Raw genomic sequence first — 20,587 nt, 5'->3', positions numbered from 1 at the left:
TGTTTCCACCTCCTCACTGTTAGAAACATCATGGTATTGGACTAATTTCACAATTTCCACACAGTCCATGAAATCATGAGTAGAGAGGTGGTATCTCAGGGTTCTTCCCTGGCAAGTTTGGAAGTACTAAGAGCAAGTTCCTGAATTTCAGCAGATCTTAACATTAAGATTTCAGGCACATGAAGCAAAAACACCAAATATACATTTAAAAACCAAACCAAACCAGGAAGCCTACTTGCTATTTGTCTTGAATTCTAAAATAAGTTCTCAGTAGCAAATTATGTTCTATTAAAGGGACACCGCCAACTTAAAACAGATCACACTTCTATTTGAAAAAAAATTACCTACTACTCTTACAAGCAACACTTACGATTACTAGAACTGAAAGATTAGAGGGGGGGGAATGCCTTCCCCTCCCCCCCCCCCCCACACACACACTTGTTTACTGTGTGTATTTAACAGAACTTTGTGTATAGATAGTTTCACCATTTTCCCTGTAGTCAATCACATTTTCACTGTTATTTGCTGGGTATAAGACCAATATAATACAAGAGAAAAACACATTCTCATATTTTTAAAATGTGACTGCAAAACCACAGAATTGGCAGATGGGAACCAGAGGCAGTAACTTTTTTTTTTTTAAACTGACTAAATTGAACCTGATGGTAGTCCCTAAAACAAGAGACATGCACTGATATTCCTGGGCCTCAAATACATATGTATTACCCATCAGACACAGAAACATATTACACATTCTACATTGTCAATATTGGTTGTGTTCCCTCTTGTTTTCCAATAAAGTAGGTGCTCCCCTTCTCTCTAATACAGCAACCTCACACTTCCATGACCAGCTCTCAATCTTCCAGCCCCACCCTCACTCCTCTCACACAAAGGTTCCAGAAACATAACTGTGTGGTTTTAGAATATTTTAGGCTAATTTTTATGTTAAACAGTTAATAAAAAACCTGAAACTTACGGTCTCTCCTTTGTTTTTGGTTTCTTCTCAAAAAAACTCTTTGCTCAACTCTTTCCATTTTGGTCTCTATTCGATGTGTCTTTTCCCTACAGAAAGCCTTCCTCCCCTAGCAAACTATTCCCTTCTCTCCCCTTTCCAGCCCTCACCTCCAAGTCCTGACTCCTAGCTCTGTCCTCACCCTTGCATGTTGTACTGCCTATTTCCCTTTGCTGCCTGTCTAGACTCTTATGAGACACCCAGCACCAGGCGACAAAGTACCTCCCAAAGTGAGCTTGTAAAGCTCTGTTCAGATGGACACAACTGTAGAAGCTACTATTCTGTTCTGTTCCTCATTCACTCTATGTTGTTCTCTTCACTCCAGGCCTTTCTCCATCTCCTGCTCCTAACCCCTTTCCACAGTCTGTTCTCTCACCCAACACTTCCCAGTGTCCCTCAGCTTTTTGCCTCTTAGAGTCTATCTTGGGTCTCTTTCCCCATCAACCTATCCTTTGCCCCAGTGTATCCTCTGCACCCTCAGCCCCAACCATCCATCTTGTATCTAACCCCATCACCCAAGCCTCCTCAATGAATTCTCAAGCCCTTGAGCAAATCCTCAGCCTGCCCAGACTCCCTATTCATTTCCCTCCTCTGCCCTTCACTGAGCCCCTAGTACATTTTGTGCCCCATCATCTGAACCACTTTTTCTCCAATCTATACTCGGCCTCTTCTCGTACACTGTGAGGCAGCCAGCTGGGTGATATCGAGCAGCAGCTGCAAGGGAGACAGAGCAACTGGAGCTCAGAGCTCCCTGCTTACATAGGGGGTGCCACCTCCTCCCTTTTGCAGCAGCACCCTATGGCCTTCCTATAGCAACATGCCTTCTCACTGAGAATGAGTCAGAAGAACCGAATGAAGCTTTGGTGGGCAAAGTAGCCTCAGTGTGAGGCTTAGATAAAGGTTGCAGTTGGTTATTTTGAGCAAACTGGTTCACTCATCCCTACTAATGACGTAAGGGGTGAAAGATTCAGCTGAGACTTCTTGGAGAAGCCAAGCGAGGATGCACTTCACTTCCCCAGAAAGAGAGAGAGCCAATCTCACAGTCTTTATCAGCAATCAAACCATAGAGGGGCTATTTACATCTCGAACCCCATGCATTTCCAGGAGACAATGCTGTGTAAGGAAATCCTGTAAATGGCAAAGTGACCCCTCACGTGGGCAGCCTTTACAGCAATCACGTCCCAGGGAAAACAAAAGAAATAAGTCAGCAGCACCTGTTGTTCTTTGCTGGGCATAGAGTTAGTGCATCACCAGGGACAAAGACTCCTATATGACGGGGAGGGATGGATCAAGAGTCTGGCACAAGACCGTGTCTTTCTACTAAAGTTTGAGTGACCTATTCTCCCCACATCTCACTGTAAGAAGCTCCCAGAGTGATGTGTTACCCAGCCAGACACAAGGGTGTGGAGGGAAGGAGGAAGGGGAGGACATACAGGCGGCCTGTGGTTCAGAGCTTTGAAAGCCTAAGGTCTCTGTAAACGCCAGAGTTAAAAGCTGAGGCAGCCTTCGGGATCGATTATGCATGCACGCCACTGAAAACACAGGCTGCTACAGTGCCAGAGCCCTGCTGGATAATTTATATGCTGGTGTTAGTATTCACAGAGCAGTGGGCAGAGTTCAAAGGAATGAGGTGGAGAATAGAAGTTTAAGACTTAGGCAAACACAGTGACAGCCAGCACGTGCCTCAGTGCTACCAGGGGCCTCACTTGCGTATGTTACAGGGAGCAGCCAGGAGACATTCTCAGAGCAGGAAGGCAACAGGTGCTTTGTCTGCCCAATTGGCAGGTGGGACAAAAGAACACTCAGAACTAGTGTATGCACTAATGTTCAAACATTAGGGATTGTGTGTGCATGTGACAGTGTGTCTGTTCATTTGGTCCTTGTGAAAATGTGGGTTGTTGGCTGGGCAGTGTGTGAGCTGTCTTTCTCCACAAAGTTTTGCGAATGTCCCTCCAAACATGATCCCATACTTGACATGCACAGGGCCACATATGCACAGCTCTACCAAAACCCTTCAGTCCTGATCTGTAGCCCTTCTGCTATTCCTAGCCAGACAAGTACACCCCCACACCAACACAGCTCTGCTGAAGCCCCCCAGTCCTGGCCTACAGTCCCCCACTCTTCCCCAACAATATTATGTTAATGTGCTTTTCCTGAGCCAGTTATGCTCCAGATGCACTAGATTACATGGTGGTTTCTGCAACACAGACTAACACACATTAGAGACTAAGCTGAGACCTTCAAACTCCTTTCACTTGTGATTTTACCAAGATTTGATCCTAGGTCTTCAGAGAGGAAGGCCGGGGCATTAACTACCACTGGCCACCCAAACGTTGAACTCTATGCATTGGCCCAGCTTTATCACTGCCTGTGCCTCTCAGCCATCTGGTTATCAGGGGAGAAAGATGGGCAGACAGCAAGGTCATCAATTTACCCGTCCCTATGTCTGCACACGTTTTAGATTAGACACAACACAAATGGCATTAGAATAAGTACCAAGGGGTTGACTTCAGCAGAGATGAAGAGCAAAGGCTGTCTGCTCCCCCCCACCCATGAACTCCAGCACACGTACTGTCTGGTCTAGAGACGTACAGCAGTTGGGCCCATCATACACCACTACTGCACCTCTAACACAGCTAGTCAGTCTGCCACAGTGCAGGAAATGCAACCCTATGTATATGATGAAGAAAGAAGGGTCCTAGCCAGGTGCTGCCCTTTGCCAATACTCTGAATCCTACGCATCCTATTCACCCAGCCACTGCCTTCACATCTCACCCTCATTTAATCAGAGGCCTTCCCCACAATCCCCTGCCACCAGGGGCATCCCAGAATACACATGATCTGAAGGGACAGCCAAGCCTGCGCCACTTCTGAACTAGAGATGGGTCTAAATGAAAACCCACATGTCTGAATTCTGGAGACAGAACCAAACTGGGTATCATGTAAAGACTGCTGGAACCCCAGATTGTTAGTCCACCCACAAATCCGTGTCCCGCTCATCTGTTCTAACAGAATACAGTATCTGCAGGGATTTCTGGGGAGGGCTGGATTCAGTAACAGAAAACTGTCTCTGCTAGGGACCAGTTGAGGGCAGGTTTTGGAGAAGTGGTTTGCTACACTTGGCTCTAAGGACAGTTGCTAGAGCCACCTCTCCTCTCCACATTTCTATCGGGTCATTTTACAAAGCAGTATGTTTTTCCATGGAGCCTGGCAGACTCCCTCAGTGCTGAGTTTCTTTCATTTCACAAGTCTGTCTCCATATTCTGCAGATAAGACCATAGCTTTGGGACAATTACACTGTTTGACTTATACTTTGCATTAGACTATGGCAAGGTCTCCCGAAGGAAAGTGGTGGCAGCCCTATTGCTTCTGATACTCAGAACGGGATTGGATAAAGCACTAGAAAACAGAGTGTAGGGAAACAATCTTGCACTGACCCCCAAAGTGAAGAATATAAATTAGAGGTGAGTAAATTCAGTCTAATGTCTATGATCCTTCAGGAGAAGAATTTAACCCCCTTCTCCTGAATTTTGGGACCCATTTCAGAGATGGGGAAACCGAGTTAGTGACCTGCCTCAAGTCACACAGCAAGTCAGTGGCAGAGCTGGAAGAAGAGCTTGTCTCTCCTTCCCTATCCACTTGATTATACTGCCTTCCTTCTCAGCCCAGCCTGGGAGTGGGGGGAAAAATGGAGATTTCAGGAAGAACAAAAGCTTGAACATAAGTGCATGAAAATATCTGGACAGGTACAAGAGAAAAGAGGCTTTAAAGCAGAAAGAGAGAAGTTGTTCTTGTTACATGGAAATGGATAGACCAGAATAATGGATTTAACATGGACAGAAACAAAAATTAAAGAGAACAAACAAACTTGAAATAGTAAATAAGTCAGATCAAGAACAGAAGCATTTTCCCAGTGTGACTTTGGAGAGATCAGAATCACGAGGCAGCTCTAAGAAATGGTTTTCTGAGCGTCTACTAGGGACAATCCACTAAGATCAGAGACTAAGAAGAGAAAAAAAAACACTGAGCAGCACTACCTATCTGTCCCCTTCATTTTACAAATGAAGTTCAGAGGGACATGAAGGGCCCAAGACCACAAAAATACCAAGTGCCCTTAGTGACTTGTCCCCAAGGGCACACAACAAGTCTGTGGTAGAACCAGGATTAGATCCCAAGATTCCTAACTCCCATTTCTAGCGGCCTCCCTTTAAGTCCCTTTTAGCACTAAAGGTCCGATAATTACATTAATTGGGGTCCGCTGGAGTAGAGGATTCCAGACAGCCACTCTACCCAAAAAAGATTACCTAAATGGGTGCCCCATAAAATAGGGCCTTGATCTTACAGCTTGTGCTGTAAGTTTTAGACCATTTTAACTACAAACGGTACCATGCTACTGAACATACAAGGTATGCCTTAACATTCCCTCAATCCCCACTAGGCTGCTAAAAGATGTCAGTGGCACAGCACATGTAAATAAGAGGAAAGCTGTGAACAGTAACATAGAGGTTAACAACAAGCACTTTCCTATCATGACTGTGGTTGGCAGGTAACATGACCATGTGATATTAGCTGAATCACAAGTGGCGGGGGGAGTATAAACAAGAAGCTTGGCATTGCCAGTCAAAACACTTTTCCAACAATGACCCACGGAAGAACAATTGAAGAACAAGAGAATTTATTGGTGATAGAGGTAAAAAGACAAATTAATTTTATAAGCATGGAACACAGTATACAGTCTATCACTGCCCAGAGAGGGATGTTCAAGTACAACCAGAAACCAACAGAACAGTTACAAAATCATTTGATCCTTTAGGAAATAATAATGTTCCGTGTGTACCCAGGAGAGACATTCTTTAGGCACCTGAACATAAATACACCACAAGTATTAAATGAAGTGGATAACACAGAAATCTAGTCACCATCCCATCACGAAGACCTTCCTTCCAAAATCAAGTGGATTCTAGACCCAGCTTCAAAAAGGTGCTGTCACCAAGGCTTGGGAAGGGAGGGAGAGTGTTTCAGGCTGCAAAGGCACTGATATGGTCAGCAGCGTCCACAGACTCCAGGTTCTCTCACTGAGTTACAAGGAACTCAATATTCACCTGGAATGTCATCCAACTAGGCACTAGCCAAGATGATCTCCTGACACCTTGACTAGTGGTCTAGCATGCCCCAATCATATCAGCTGTTGTGATTACACAACAATTTATCCCCAGACATATTCATGTGCTGCAGAGTAGAATCCTAAGTCCTTCAACTCCAAAAAGCACAGGCCTCTATCAATCGAACTAAAGATGATGATCTCCCTATGGTAGTAATAAGTCCTTTATCCTTCCTGAAGGTCAGCCACTAGAGGGCAACATCACTCGAATACAAAGAATATAGAGTTGTCATAGTTAATTCTAGCAAAAATTCTGAAAGGAATATTGAATTTCATAGATTAGGACTCAAGCCACTCTCTAACTATTAGAGATCAGGATAAGACTTAATGGGGAGGGAGCAGATTATCCCACATGTGCCTACTGCGGGGTTCTCCAACATTCCTCTCAAACATGTGGTACCGGCCACTGTCAGAGGGAGGATACCTGACTGGATGGATCTCAGGTCTGATCCAGTCTGGCAATTCCTAAAGAGCCAGTACATTACAGAGAGACGCTAACTCTGGCACTTACACAACTCCTCTCATTCCAAGGAATCCTGAAGTATTTTACACATGCGCATGCACACACACATTGTGGAAATGCAGTCACCTCTAAGGTTGAACATGGCAGCTATTTAACAGTGCACAACGGCACTACACAACAAGTTTAAGGCAGCAAATGAAAATTGTAACAACTAATTTAAATGGTTGGGGTAACTATTAACCTGATTAAATTCCATTGTGGGTAACAACAATTTTTGTAGTGACAAGAGCTCTATAACGTCTCCCAAGATAATTTAGTTTCATGTCGCATGCAAGAGCGCTCCTCACAACATCCATGTAACTTTATGTGTGGGCACTGTGGTGGCTCACACAGAGGGAAACACAATCCCTACCGAATCACCTCCACCATTCCCTGAAGCACAGTGCCCCCAGCACAGTGAAGTCAGTCTGACTTAGAAGAGACAGCACCCCAGAATTACCAGTTTCAACACATTCAACATTTTCACTCATGCATGGCAATGGATAGACTTCTTCTCAGACACTACACCCTGCACCCTTTTCTCACTGACACCACATCACTCTAACTTATACGCTCCTCCACTTCCCGATCCTAAGACCTCTCTCTCCTCTCTTCCCAATCCCCAACATCCTCAAACCCTCAATAACAAAACCCTGTGTTCAGCACCCCACTCCCCTTCTAACCTCTGCAGTGCACACCTCATTGCTGGATCCAATGGGAAGTTTTGAGACAGTAAATCTCATCAAATGGAAGAGAATTTATTTAAACAAAACAGACGGAAGATGCAGGCACAAAACACTCAAGCAAGAGCTGCAGCTTGAATTTCTATTGTAATCCTTTGCCACCATGCCAACAAAAAGCTTAACAGCAGTTCAGCTGTTGGTGTGTTGAGACCACTGCCGATCATGCTGACCAAAACTGTCTCATTGTCTCCTTGTACTACCCTGTCTGTCTGTATCCATCTGTTGTCTCTTGTCTTGTAAGCTTCTTGGGGCAGAGCCTGTTTTTTTTGTTCTCTGTTTGTACCGCTCCTAGCACAATGGGGTCCTGGTCCACGATATCAATAAATAATAATCAGGTTATATCTCAATATCTCTCTAGGTTACAGAGCCTCCTTCCTTACCTTACAGCAGTGTTCATGAAGGGCCAGTCCTTAATATGATATGGGACCTCGTAGATAAATAATCACAGCACAGCCTAGCTTTGACCATTTCACCAAAGTCATCTCTTGAGGACTGAATAGGCCGAGCTTTCCATATGCTCCAACTACATTTGATGGGTGTATGAATTTAGCTCCAGAGGAAGATGCTAGACTCTAACATAACACCACAGGGAGACTAACATCCTCTACATAACCCTCAAACAGATACAACGCCCCATCCAGTGGTGGCACAAGCTTCCAAAACAAATGCTTGCTGCTTCTGACCAATGTGCTTCAACAACAACTTGCCTCTAATGGTGTGAGGCAGGTTAAATCTCCATATAGTCCTCTCTCCTCTCTGAAGACTAACAACAAGAGGCTGCTGTTGTAGTGGGCAAGTTTACTGGGGGGTGGGGTAGGAGGGAATCATTAGGAACCATTCAGACACCTCACAGCCAGACCCCAAACCTAGCTTTGGTCCCACATGACATGTTCCCAGAGGTTCCTCTGAACCAAACAGGAAAACCTCTTTCTTATAAAGGCCTCAAGTCGTGCACTACCAAGGAATTGACTGTAAGGCCACCACAGTGCCCCTGGGTTGGCTACTTATACAAATCTGACAACTAGTCAGACAAAAAATAAACAGAGTCACACACAGTGTCTGGACTCACTTTTCAGTAACTTCCCAAGTGGCTTCCCTGAACTTCTATGGGAAATGAAAACCAATTCCCTTAGCAACCTCTTCAGAACTGCCATAGACTCCATCATTAGCTATGAAGGGCACCTGCCTTTAATGACTCAGCTTCCAGGTGTTCCTTCTCAACTCCCTTGGGTCCTAGAGCCCTCCCACATAATATCTAACTTAGACCACTTCCCTTTATTGGGCAAACTGGGATATGGGGGTATCATGAGCATGAGGACCTCCTCTGTGGCCCCAAAGGGTTTGTAACCCCCTTCATGCACCCCCACATTTCACATAGGCCACAAAATAATAATCTCAGGGTAATTGTCATTCACTACACAAATCTGGGCTAGATTTTAACTGGGGAGCCATAGGTGAAAAACTCTTCTTGCCTCCCAATCTTATTATTTAACCACAAGGCCTTGCTGCTTCCACTACTTGCCCTCCATACAACTTTACTGACTTCAGTGGGGTTACACAGGAGATCTGCAGGTACAGAATTTGGCACACTGTGTGTTTATCTTCCTGAAGAACTGCTCTTCCATGGCTAGCCAGTTCCCTTTTAGTCTTGAATCTGCAGTAGGTTACCGCAGCCAGATTTTTGTACCTTCTAGTCTGGTGCCTGTGAACCAGATAGGAAGGCAGCAGCCAGTTAGGTTCTCTCCAGGAGAGGGGAACCATTTCAAATAAAGTAAAAACTGATTGAAATCTTTGCCCAGAATTTGAATCTCACTTTTTCAGAGGTTCAAAAAAAAAAAGTCAGATAGATTCTTCCCTCACCCCATTCTTTTTAATTTACCCAGCACTACCCCAGATTGGAAACAAAAGGAAAAACAGAAGCTGTTCAATCTTAAAAGTATTTCTTAAATAAATAGATGGGGGGAGGGGAGTTTTTCCAAGCAAGAAGCCATAATAAACCTAGAACTCTTACCACCTGCCCTATGCCTCCTCCCCAGGTGAGAAAAAAGGCTCTCCCTCTCTGATGTAGGGAGCAGAGTGCACTGGAGTTGGTGAGGGAGGGGGATGTCATGTCATCCCATCATATCTTCCAATATGCTGAATTCCAGGAGAGGGCATGTTAAATATGTGCCTCACTCAATGTTATATTCATGTTCAGTAATCATCTCCTGCACATGAAGTCCAGGTGAATTACCGTTTCTGGCTCTTCTGGCACACAGTTACAACTGATGTTTTAATTTGCACCTGTGTTTAATTAATCTGCGACACCACTTTGTAGAAGGGCAGCAAGTACGGAGTATATTGGGCTCTGAGCTGGTCAGAAGGCTGCCTTGATCTCTGTCACCCCTTGAAAGTATTTTTTTTCCCCCCATGAAAATAAAGTTGGGGACATTCAACTGGCTGTGTGGCAATTCTTCAGTGTGCAACATGCCAAAGATCACACTTTTCTGGAAGGAGGGAGGCTCCTCTTTAGAAGGAGTGAATGACTCTAAACAGTGGGTGGACAGATTTGTCCCCAGCCCTTTCCTCTTCTCCCTCCACAATCCGTCATGGAAGCAGCTGACAGCAGGTCCCTCCACACATCTCTTACCAGATCCCACTCCTCCTCACACCAGTTAGTTTTTGCAATTCATGCAGATTCCCTTTCCCCCTGAAATCAATGTTTAATTAACACATTATTGGAAAAAAATTGTGCTGTAACACACACTGAAATGAAGCCAACACGTCCCTGCTCTGCGGACACACCAGGTCTCATCGGATGGTTACCCCACTGGAGAATTGTTCCTCCCCACCCCACCCCATGCCCTGCCTTTGCTGACATTAAGGCTCATCCCGTCAGATAGTTACCCCCTCTTCCATTGCCACGGATTCTTCCCCTCCTCAAAATGCTCACCCCCAGAAATAAACACCTGGCCAGGGAAGACATGATAGTACTGCAGAAAGAAACAAATGCTTCCCAGATGCTATGTGACATTGGTACAGCCATGCAACATTCCAAGGGGTAATCTTCTCTCTGCCCCATTCCACTTAGGGGGCGATCTTTGAACCTGTCCTAACAGCCTTGGGAATTCTGCCCCCACCCATATTTTTGCTAAATTCTTACCACTCCCTGATCCTCACTATGGCCCTCGTTCCATCTGATGAGGTTCCCATCACCACAGCAGTAGAAGGGGTGCAGACACAGGATGCTCTCCACTACCATGAGCAAAATACATTCCCAGGGTCAGTCCAGTGAATGGATGCTGGGATCACTTGTTGCTAGACTTTCTGATGGTAGACGGCAGGCTACTGCCAGCTTTGAAGGCTTAAATCACACCTCAAATCATCCACCCTCTTCTATCCTTATCAGTTATTATTCCAGCCCACCCTTCAGCTTTCATCCTGCTGCTGGGAGTTGCTTGGGTGCAGGGAATGCTGCAGTAGCATCAAGGGCATTTCGAGGCATGATCTAAGCCTCAAATATCCCTCCCTGCCAAATACACAGGCACCTCCACCTCCCAGGGTTGGTGCAGCAGTCAAGAGAGATTACCCCTGATTCCATGATCGGACTGTGCCAGTTAAGAAAAAAGAAATAAGGACAGTTGAGAAATCCAACTACCCCAGCACTTCATTCCTGGGATCTGAGGCTCCTGGTGTTAATTAGTTCCTGTAATATGATGGATGACAGCAGCAGGGCCAAGAGTGACACAGGCAGATTGTGCTCCGAAATGAGCTGTCCTTCATCATCAAGGGCACAGGAAAGGGCTCTGGAAACGACAGGAGTTGAGCCACACCACCACTGGGACATGGCAGATAAGCTCTCAGAGCCCCCCACATCTCTATCCCCAGTCACCAAGAGACAAGAAGTGGGAAGAGGGAGTAGGGGGGAAGGAGACTGATCTACCACTGGGATATGGCAGATGATGAGGGAGTTCCAAGAGACAATAGAGGGAGAGATGGAAGAATGGCTAATCCTCTCTGCCAGTAGAGGAGGCTCTTTCAGATGAGCTGAAATGAATTTTTCAGCTATGCCTGAGATACTCTGTAAATGCCTCTTCCCGTTCCCTGTCCACCACTCCCTTCCCATTCCGCTCCTAGCACAGAACAGCCTGTAAATTAACAGCCACGACATGCTGCTTACACACAGCTTGCGGTTCTGCAGGAACGTGTGCCACAAGGGTTAGACAGCTGAACCGCTCTGGTATGAGACTGCTATGGATTCTCACAGGCAAGTGTTTTCTGAGAAGGGCAGCAAGAGCCCCCACCTACCCTTAAAAAAACCCAACCCACGCTTTCCCACCCCATTTCCAGCCACTTAACATTTCAACCACACCAACAGGGGGGCTATGGCAAAGTCTAGTTCAAATCAGCCCAGCCCAAAAGCCTGGCAAAAGGTGCCAGAAGATCAACAGTGCTGGAGACTGCCATCCTCTCCCAATACAGCAGGGACAGCCTAGACATTGGTAAGAGCATACTTCCTCTATGCTAACCTTTGACTACTGTGTCTCAATCTATCTGCTGAGACTGCTGTCAAGGGGCCAATAAATGTAATCCAAGATGCTCAAAGCCCTTTATACATGTTAATCCTCATGTTCCATTCATCATGAGGGGAAAGTGAGGCAAAGAGCTAGGCAGTGACTCAACCCCAAAGTCAAACAGTGTGTTGGTGACTAGAACCCAAGAGTTCTGCCTGCCTATGCTCTAACCAGTAAAGCCTACTCCATGCCACTTGTTCTTTGCATAAGGAGAGGGATATATAGGGCTTAAATGAAATGTGTCTGACTTGTGGATCCAGCTACACTGAGAATAGTCCCAGAATAAGTTTTGTGCCCTTTTCCTCCAGGATGAATCTATTAAGCACATGAGGGCTTGAGAATAAAGTTAATTTTTATTGTTTTTTTTTTATTTAACCAAACTTCTCAAGAATCTCCAGGAAGGTTCATCTTTGACTTTGGCTGGAGTTTCTGGTCCCTTCTTTCTTCATTCCCAGAGACTCCATCTGTCCTTACCCCATTGTAGCATAATACGGCTCTGCCAGCATCCATATTTCCACCTGCACACACCCCAAAGTGCAGCAGGATGTGCAGAGTCACTTACCAGAGAACAGAAGGGGAAGAATCGAGGAGGAAAAGTAACTGTCTTCCCCCATCCCCAGAAAGAGATAAGAAGACAGGAAGAGATGCTATTGGACTGTGGAGCCCTGAAGGAGGCTGCAGGAGTCACAAACAAGAAGCAAAGAGATCACTAGATCCACTGAAATGCCGCTGCTGGGGCAATGAGAAAAAGGTGGGGAAGAGTGGGTTCTTGCTTCCCTAGAATGCAATGCCCAGAGACCAAGAGGGTCATTTGTGGCTTGGGAAATCAGGAATGAAATATGGAAACTTTTACCTCTAGGGCGCTGGTTTAAATCCAGTCCACACTGATGAAGTTTAAACACCATCCCCATCTGACCACTGCTGTTGGGCAGCTTATAAGAAATGAATCAGTGGGGGTTTCAGTCCATTTCCTAGTGGGAAAGGTGTCCAAATTATATAATTCACCATCACTGTTGGAACTAACTGCCCCACCCTCAGTAGAAAGGCCAAAGACTACATGGGCTGTGCAGACTGAACTCCCCTCTCACTCCCAGAAGTGAAGTCACTCCAGATTAGGGGTGCGGAACATTGGCAAGGGAGACTTGGCCAGCTGCTGTCCGGACTGTGCTGCCCTAAGAATAAACAGAATGTCAACCTGTGGGGCTGTCGGTCTAGTACAGGGGTCGGCAACGTTCGGCACGCAGCTCACCAGGGTAAGCACCCTAGCAGGCCGGGCCAGTTTATTTACCTGCTGACGCGGCAGGTTCAGCCGATCGGGGCCCCCACTGGCCGCAGTTCGCCGTCCCGGGCCAATGGGGGCAGCAGGAAGCCGCCCCTCGGCCCGTGCCACTTCCCGCCGCCCCCATTGGCCCAGGACGGCGAACCACGGCCAGTGGGGGCCAGGATCAACCGAACCTGCCGCGTCAGCAGGTAAATAAACTGGCCCGGCCCGCCAGGGTGCTTACTCTGGCGAGCCGCGTGCCGAACGTTGCCAACCCCTGGTCTAGTACTTTCCACCTGCACGCAACTCACTTTCAAATCATTACAGTTTATCTAGAAGAATCTTTTTTTCCACCTTCCTAATTATTAAACACAAATTCCCTCTCATTTGGGTGGGTGCTGGATGTGCCATTGGGATGTATCAATATCTCAGTCACTAGGGGAATGAAGGAACCATAAAATCAGTGCCTACCTTCACCGTACAGGAAAACAGAGTCATTCTTAGGGTCAGAGCAACTATCTGGGACCTGCAGCACCCTCTGCCTGTTGCTCAGCCAGCCACTGCATTGTCCTCTCTACGGCAGCCATGGCTGCCTCTCAGGTGCTGGAGCTGCAGCGCAACAGCCATTTACTGAGTGGTTTGGGAGGGAGGAAGGGGTGGAAAGGGCCCAAAAGAAGCAATTTGCGATTGAAACTGGACAGCTGAGGCTCAAATGGGATCAAACCTTAGAGGACAAAGCAACTGAATGAAGGAGCCTTCATTTTTCTGCGCATCATCCATGCAGACAGTAGGCATCTGACCCACTGAAAATCCTCCACCCCACCCCTCTGGCTATAATTTGCCGCTGTTTCTGAAGGTCAGCTCCAAAAAAGAGAGATGAGGAAAGCGAAAGGGACATAAAGATGGCCCGGAATGTATCTATTTCCCATTTGTTATCGCTTGTGAAGCAGAAAGATCCAGAAACACAGGGACTTAGAAGGGTGCAGTGAAATTTAGCCACACGCAGGAGACAAGGGGAATTGGCCGACAAGAAGGCGGAAGCCATTAGAGATCCTTTCTCTCTGCCAGCTCCTCTCAGAGCCCTGCAAGAGACCAGCCAGACCATGACTGAACAATGAATGTTCACTGAAGTGTAGGGAGGACTTTGGATCCAGGGAGAGGAGGGGGATTACAGGTTCTGCCAGTCATTGGGCAGGGTTCCAAATGGACAAGCTAGCCAGCCGTGTTCTACACTCTGTTAACAACCTCCCCACTGCTGCCTTGTCCTGCACACACACTGTCCACACACTATCCATCTACAATCACCCACACAACCTCTCCAGGGCTTGCTTGGTCCTTCCCCTTGCTAGGGTTGGGGAGGGAGGGGGGGATTTTCTCCCTCTCTCTGCTCACACTAGAAAAGCCATGCCTCTCCTGCGCATCCTACCAGAGAAAGGCAAGTAGATTTTTCCCCTTTTTGTTCACCACCCTGGAGTCTCACACACACAGCCTCTGGCACAGAACTGCATGGAAATGTTGATATTCCCGTGATGTCTGATCAAAGGCATGGACAGGCTCATGGAGGAAGAGGAGGGATGGCAGAGGAAGACAAGCCAAGAAAGGCTTTGTTTGGTCCGGGCTCCAATACAGCCCACGCCCTCTCTCTATGTTATAATGCCCTCTAGCTTGGATACACAAGTGGGCTTTGTGAGGGGAGGGGTCTGTTGGGTGCATGTGTGTGTTTGTCTCCCCCGAGTGTGGACATCACGCTCCCCAGAGCCCGCCAAGCTCAGCCCAAGCTCCCTGGAGTAACCTTTATTCCAGTGCGTTGCAAGCATGTATTTCACAGATGGTTAAACTGAATCATTATCACCGGGCGTTCGTTTGACCAAAAAAATGTTATTAACGTCGTCAGGTTCATCCATCCCCCCAAAGACACACACATGCTCCCTCCCTCCCCCAAGCCTCTGCTCTTCACACAACCCCCCCCCCCCCAACATTCAAATCTCATGATGTGCGACACAGCATCCTGGAAAACCGAACAGCAAGATGGGGCGGAGAAATGGATGGACGTGCCTTTGGCATTTGCTGCATTTCCCACCCCCCTAACAATGTCTACCCAGCCCCCGACCCAAAAGAAAAGAAAATGAATTAAAATCATGGCCCAACTTGGGTATGAGTGCATGTGTTTGTGCGGGCGAGCCGTGGTCACACTCGTATCAGGAGCCTGCATCTGTGTGGCATGAAGCAAAGGTCATCGTGCCACTGTTGTGATGCACTAAAAAAAAAAAAAAAGCCGCAGAGCCATCAGGATGTAACACGGAATTTTCTCGTCAAGAGATGAGATGCCTTCGGGGGGGTTGGGAGGAGGAGAGAGGGTGTGCAGATGTGGGGTGAGGGGGAATGGCAGAAATGGGGGGGGGAAATGAAGAATACAAAGCCCTATGCTGCTAATCCAAAAGCGACAATCCATCCCTTCCCCCCTCCGCACGCCCTCCTCCCCCCGAAATGTTGGTGCAGATGGATTTCTGTATCTTGGTTTTGCAGCAGTGGGTCTAATGACTCCCAGACCAAACCCCCTCGCTAAAATAACCCCTCCCACATTGTTTTTATACTGGTCTGAAGAATAATGTGTTTTTAGAGATAATGGGCTTTTTAAAAAAAAAAAGAAAAAAAGGACGCTGCGCAGACATTATGCGAACAAGCTGCTCCCCGCATCACCTCCATCTCCCCCACCATGTTCCCCAATTTCACCCCCTCCCACATCTCTCCATCCTTCCCCCCCACCAACTTCCCCCCTCACCAAAGGAAAAAAACCCCAACATAATCTGGGTAACCGATCTCAAAATCCCAATCACTAATCCGCTTGAATTTGTTCCTTCCCTTATATAAGCAGCAGCACGTCAACATGTTCAGTAGAAACGCAGCGTAAAATGAGGCCAGGCTACAGCCATGGAACAGGGTGATATCGGCAGATATCGGTTCTGCCGAGAAGCCATCATCACTGGAATTATGACATCGAATACGGGGCTTTTATTTATTTAATTTCTTCTAACTCTTTTATCTTTCCTTTTTTTTTTTAAGAACAAAAATAAAATAAATAATGAAAACCACACAGATACACACCCCATCAGAAGGTACCCAAATACTCCAGAAAGGGAATTTTCACCTCCCAACTTTGGGTTTTTTTTTAATAAATAAATACAGCCCTGTTGCTCGCGTGATCCCCAAACTTCCAGTGTCCCCAGATGCAACTCCCTTCGCCCCTTCCAGAAAACAATACGCTTTGCAGGAGAAAGACGGACATTTAGGAAACTGCCAATGACCAAAACAAAAAAACATCAACAGGAATATAAAATTATCAAAATATAATACCTCAACTCCTCCAGTGTGTCCGTCAACAACACCAAGGGCAATAATCTCAGCTCCCTCCCCAACCTCCTCCTCCATAAACATGACTAGCCCTTAGATAAACTTGCCCAACTTAACACTATAGCCCGCTTTACCTTACCTGGCTAGAAATACAACACCCTTCAGTCTCACGCTACAATTAATAACCGACTACACCCAGTTAGCAGGCAAATCCTTTTCGGTTCGATTTTTTTCCTCACACACCCAACATCGCTCTCTGACTTTTCACTAGACTAGTTAAGAGTTCACCCCCTTAAAAAACAGTCACTCAAAATATAGTGTTAGTGAGCGAGCGTGTCAATATTCACCTCTTTAGGAGGGCTGTATGCTTAACACAGAACAATCACGTGCAAAAAAGAAACAAGAACAAAAATGAATATTATTTTTTAAAAACTATTTTCAACAAAGCTTTGAATAGCTGCGCCAAGAGGAGGTGGGAACAGGGGCTTGGATCAGCGAAAGTGGTCTTTTAAAAATTGTTCCATTTTTTAGCTTTGGTTCTGCCTCTCTGATCCTTTCGCTTTTCTCTCTCTAATTTTTTTGGGGGGAGCGGTGTGGAATGGAAAATAATTTATTTTAAAAAGAGAGATTTCAATTTTAATGAAATGTGTCCTTAAAGAATGGTGGTTAATAAAAGTAATTCTTACCTATACGGCAATTAAAATAAAATTAAGGGAGTAAGCAAAAGACAAGTCACGTGCAAAGCACCAGAGTCAGTGCCCATAAGTAGGGGAATTACATCACTGCCCTGGAGTGGATGATGTTTTTATTTTAAATTATAAAGTGCTGTAGTTAGATTTAAAAAAAAAAAAAAGAAAATCATGGGTATTTTGCATGCATCTTGCACGAAGAAAGGATCGAACCAACCTTTAAGGTCACTCGCTGCCTGAAAATGCACAGCAGTCGCTCACAGTGGAAGTTTTCAGGCAAGACGGCTACTAAATCATTAATATAAACAAATGGAAGGCGGGGAGGGAAGGTTCTTCTGTAATAGATCCAAAGACGAAGGAAAAAAAGAAAACTTTCTTCTTTTCCCCCTTCCTTCCTCATTAGTAAAAATTTTGCAAAAGAAAAAAAGAAATCCTTCAGCCGCTAGTCAAATAGTTTGATTCCTAAGCAGGTCCCTGTTATAATTCAATGTAGCAGCATCTTGTCTCCTCACAAAAACACCCCTATTCTCTACTTTTAAAAAACAGCCCCTCCAAAATAGTAATTTAAAAAATAAAATAATAAGAACAAAAAAAAAGCAAAAATAAAAGTATTGGTTAGAGAGGAGAGTTTGTGCTTGTCACCTGAAAACAGATCATCCCACTAGGTGTGCCGTTTCCAAAAATCTTTCTGACTTTTCATAACAGGGAGGTGAGGGGGGAAGGAAAGGAGGGCAGGGGCAGGTTGATAAAAACTCGCAGGAAGAGACCGAAAAATAACAAATCTCCAAGATATTTGTGATCAAAAATTTTAAAAAAAACCAATCACCCTTGGAACTCTCAAGTGAAAGCACCCATTACCTTTTAAACTGAAAGACTTTCTACTGGATACACAGAAATATCTGTTCATTTTGGGTCTTTCTTCCATCCTGCCATCCATCCTTCCCCCAAAGTCTTACCTTTGCAGTTGAGAAGATGTTTTGGCTGTTTTATCAACTCTTTGTTTGTTTCCTCTTTGGGGATGTAAGAATCCAGGGTGTCTCTCTAGGAAGGACTGGTGAGGAAGGGTGAGGGTACTGGAGATGCTAAAACGGGTCCTTGATGGCTTGGGATGCAGGCAGAAAGGGGAGGTTTGGCTTGCCTCTCCCTCTCAGTGAGTTGCATGCAAGAGGAGATGTGTAGAGCTGAGCTCTCTGCCTGAGACTGTCAGAGGAGCCCAGGAATTTCACGCACTCCAGAGCCGATCCCTCCCTCTCCAGCACACAGACCCCAGCATTTAAAGAGACAGCCAGGCTGTGAGGCTCAGGGTTTCACCTCCTCCTCCCAGGGCTGTTTTGCAAACAGCTGACAAGATGTAATCTGGGGACATCCTCAAGCCCTGGATGACTAAGAGGCAGGTGCTTGGGAGCCCAGCTTTCCCACACTGAAAAGGATTCTTACTCAAACTGGAACGGGGAGATAACACACACACGCTCTCCTCCTGGGAAAGTCCTGTAGAATTTAATAGGGATGAAACTAATAGGGTTCTATAGAAATTAAACAGGGATATATTTAAATGACTCTGCAAACCTACAGCACATGATAGAGAATGATCTCCTTCCTACAGAATTATTAAATCATCCTATTGAATTTAACAGAGAATTATTTCTATTCTATTTGGGTTCTTCCTGCTGTAGGGTTCTATAGTTTGTCTTAAAAGGGCTACAGAAAGATAGTCACTCTGTTAAATTCTATAGGACTTTCCTATAAGGGACATGCACACTCATGAATGTATATACCTCTGCCTATATTTTACATTCATAGTCACTACAAATAACACCAGAGTTAAAGATGGTAAGACTGGCGGTGAAAGGCAGGCAATACTGACTGCAGATGGTACTCTGTCCGCAACTCACAACTGCCTTGACAGGAATAAACTCACAGCAATGTGAGTCTTCGACACTGCATGGAAAATTATAAAAGGATACTGTCAAGATATACAACATATCTCTAAAGAAGTATGTGTTACAAATAGCATATCTTTTCCTCTGTCTGCCTAGCTATCTTTTATTCATACCACACTCAGCCCTGAGGTATCTGAATATAACAACTGAAAGACTTAAGAGTCTCAACTTTTCCCACTGCTGTTTGTTTATTTTTGACCCTTCACCAACTTGAGAAATTAGACTGGTTGGTTTCACTTTCCCTTTCTAGCCAGTTTCACTTCCTGGTTCTCATGAACTAGCCTAATTCTGCTGCTACATTTCCATTTACAACATTGTCGGAGAATGTTTAATTTTTTTTAAAGGGCAGAGTCTCCCCACATGTATAATTCATTGAATTCAACAAAATTAACCAGGTGAACAAGGACTACTTGCATAAGTAAAAGGAAACAAGCTTTTGCCCAGAACACTAGTAGTCACAGACATTTAAAACAAAACAAACATTTTTATTCTATTAGATTTTGCAACCTAAGAACCCTTCTAGACAGATCCTAGAGTGCTGTACAGTGTGTGTATTGTGCCTAGAGGACAGGCACTTAGAAATGCATTTACCCTGTGGACAGATTGGAAAGATACCTGCCCTTCCTTCTCTTTCACATCCTAGAAAAGAATCAAGGCCTCTGTCTTTCTCTATGTTTGCACAGCACTGAGCCAACTCACAGTGCTCAATAAATAATAAATAATTATTATTACTTACAGAGCATATTGATCACTTTGCCCAGTGCAGAAATGCAGCTGCCTCTGAGGTGTATAACAGCCACGCAGCAGCATTAAATAGTCCAAAGTAGTATTAGGAATCCCCAGGGATGGTATCTCTGGAAAACACAAAAGAACTTCACTGTTGACTTAATCATGTAAGAAAGTGAAATGGCTGCATAGCTTTCAACAGTTCCGCACATCTCCTAACAAATTCAGATGTCTTGGGGGCCAGATGCAGACAATTTCAACAAGGTGACAATGGTCTTCCTGCATCAAGAGCATAGTGCTTAGAGCAAGACTGTGTCCCAGAAGAAGTCTGTGCAAAAACAATATGCCCTTCAGCCTTTTGCTTTATAGGGAAAGCATAAGAGCAATGAGATCTGTGCAAAAACACGATGCCCTTCAGCCTTCTGTTTTATGTGGACCACATAAGAGCAGTGCAATCTATCAGTCCCCTAATGGGGGCATGGGGCCAAATTCTGGTCTCAGTTACACTGAAGTAAATCAGGAGTAACTTCATTTACTTCAGTGAGGTTACTACAGATTTAGACTTGCATAACTGGAACAAAATCTGACTCATGGTACTTTTCTTTATCCTCTCTAGCTCATAGACTTGATGAACCAGCACCTCCCAGAA

The 20,587-nt window shown here is 45.4% G+C and overlaps 1 protein-coding gene across 28 annotated transcripts in view; it reads right to left on the bottom strand.

Annotated features, from left to right (window-relative positions):
• NRXN3 (neurexin 3) overlaps positions 1-20,069 on the bottom strand; it is a 1,417,823-nt gene extending 1,397,754 nt beyond the window's left edge. For 11 of the 28 annotated variants that reach the window (XM_065593439.1, XM_065593440.1, XM_065593458.1 and 8 more), the window contains exon 1: positions 18,229-18,526. The gene's annotated coding sequence lies outside the window, so the exon portion shown is untranslated. Of the gene's footprint in view, positions 1-8,487; positions 8,616-18,228; positions 18,529-19,948 lie in introns of those variants that run through there. The other 17 variants (XM_065593436.1, XM_065593441.1, XM_065593442.1 and 14 more) reach the window with 6 other exon arrangements.
• Positions 20,070-20,587: the final 518 nt, after the last annotated feature.

Source organism: Chrysemys picta, chromosome 4, assembly GCF_011386835.1.
Source record: "Chrysemys picta bellii isolate R12L10 chromosome 4, ASM1138683v2, whole genome shotgun sequence".
In the NCBI taxonomy this organism is placed as follows: Eukaryota; Metazoa; Chordata; order Testudines; family Emydidae; genus Chrysemys; species Chrysemys picta.
This window is presented reverse-complemented; position numbering and strand designations above follow the sequence as displayed.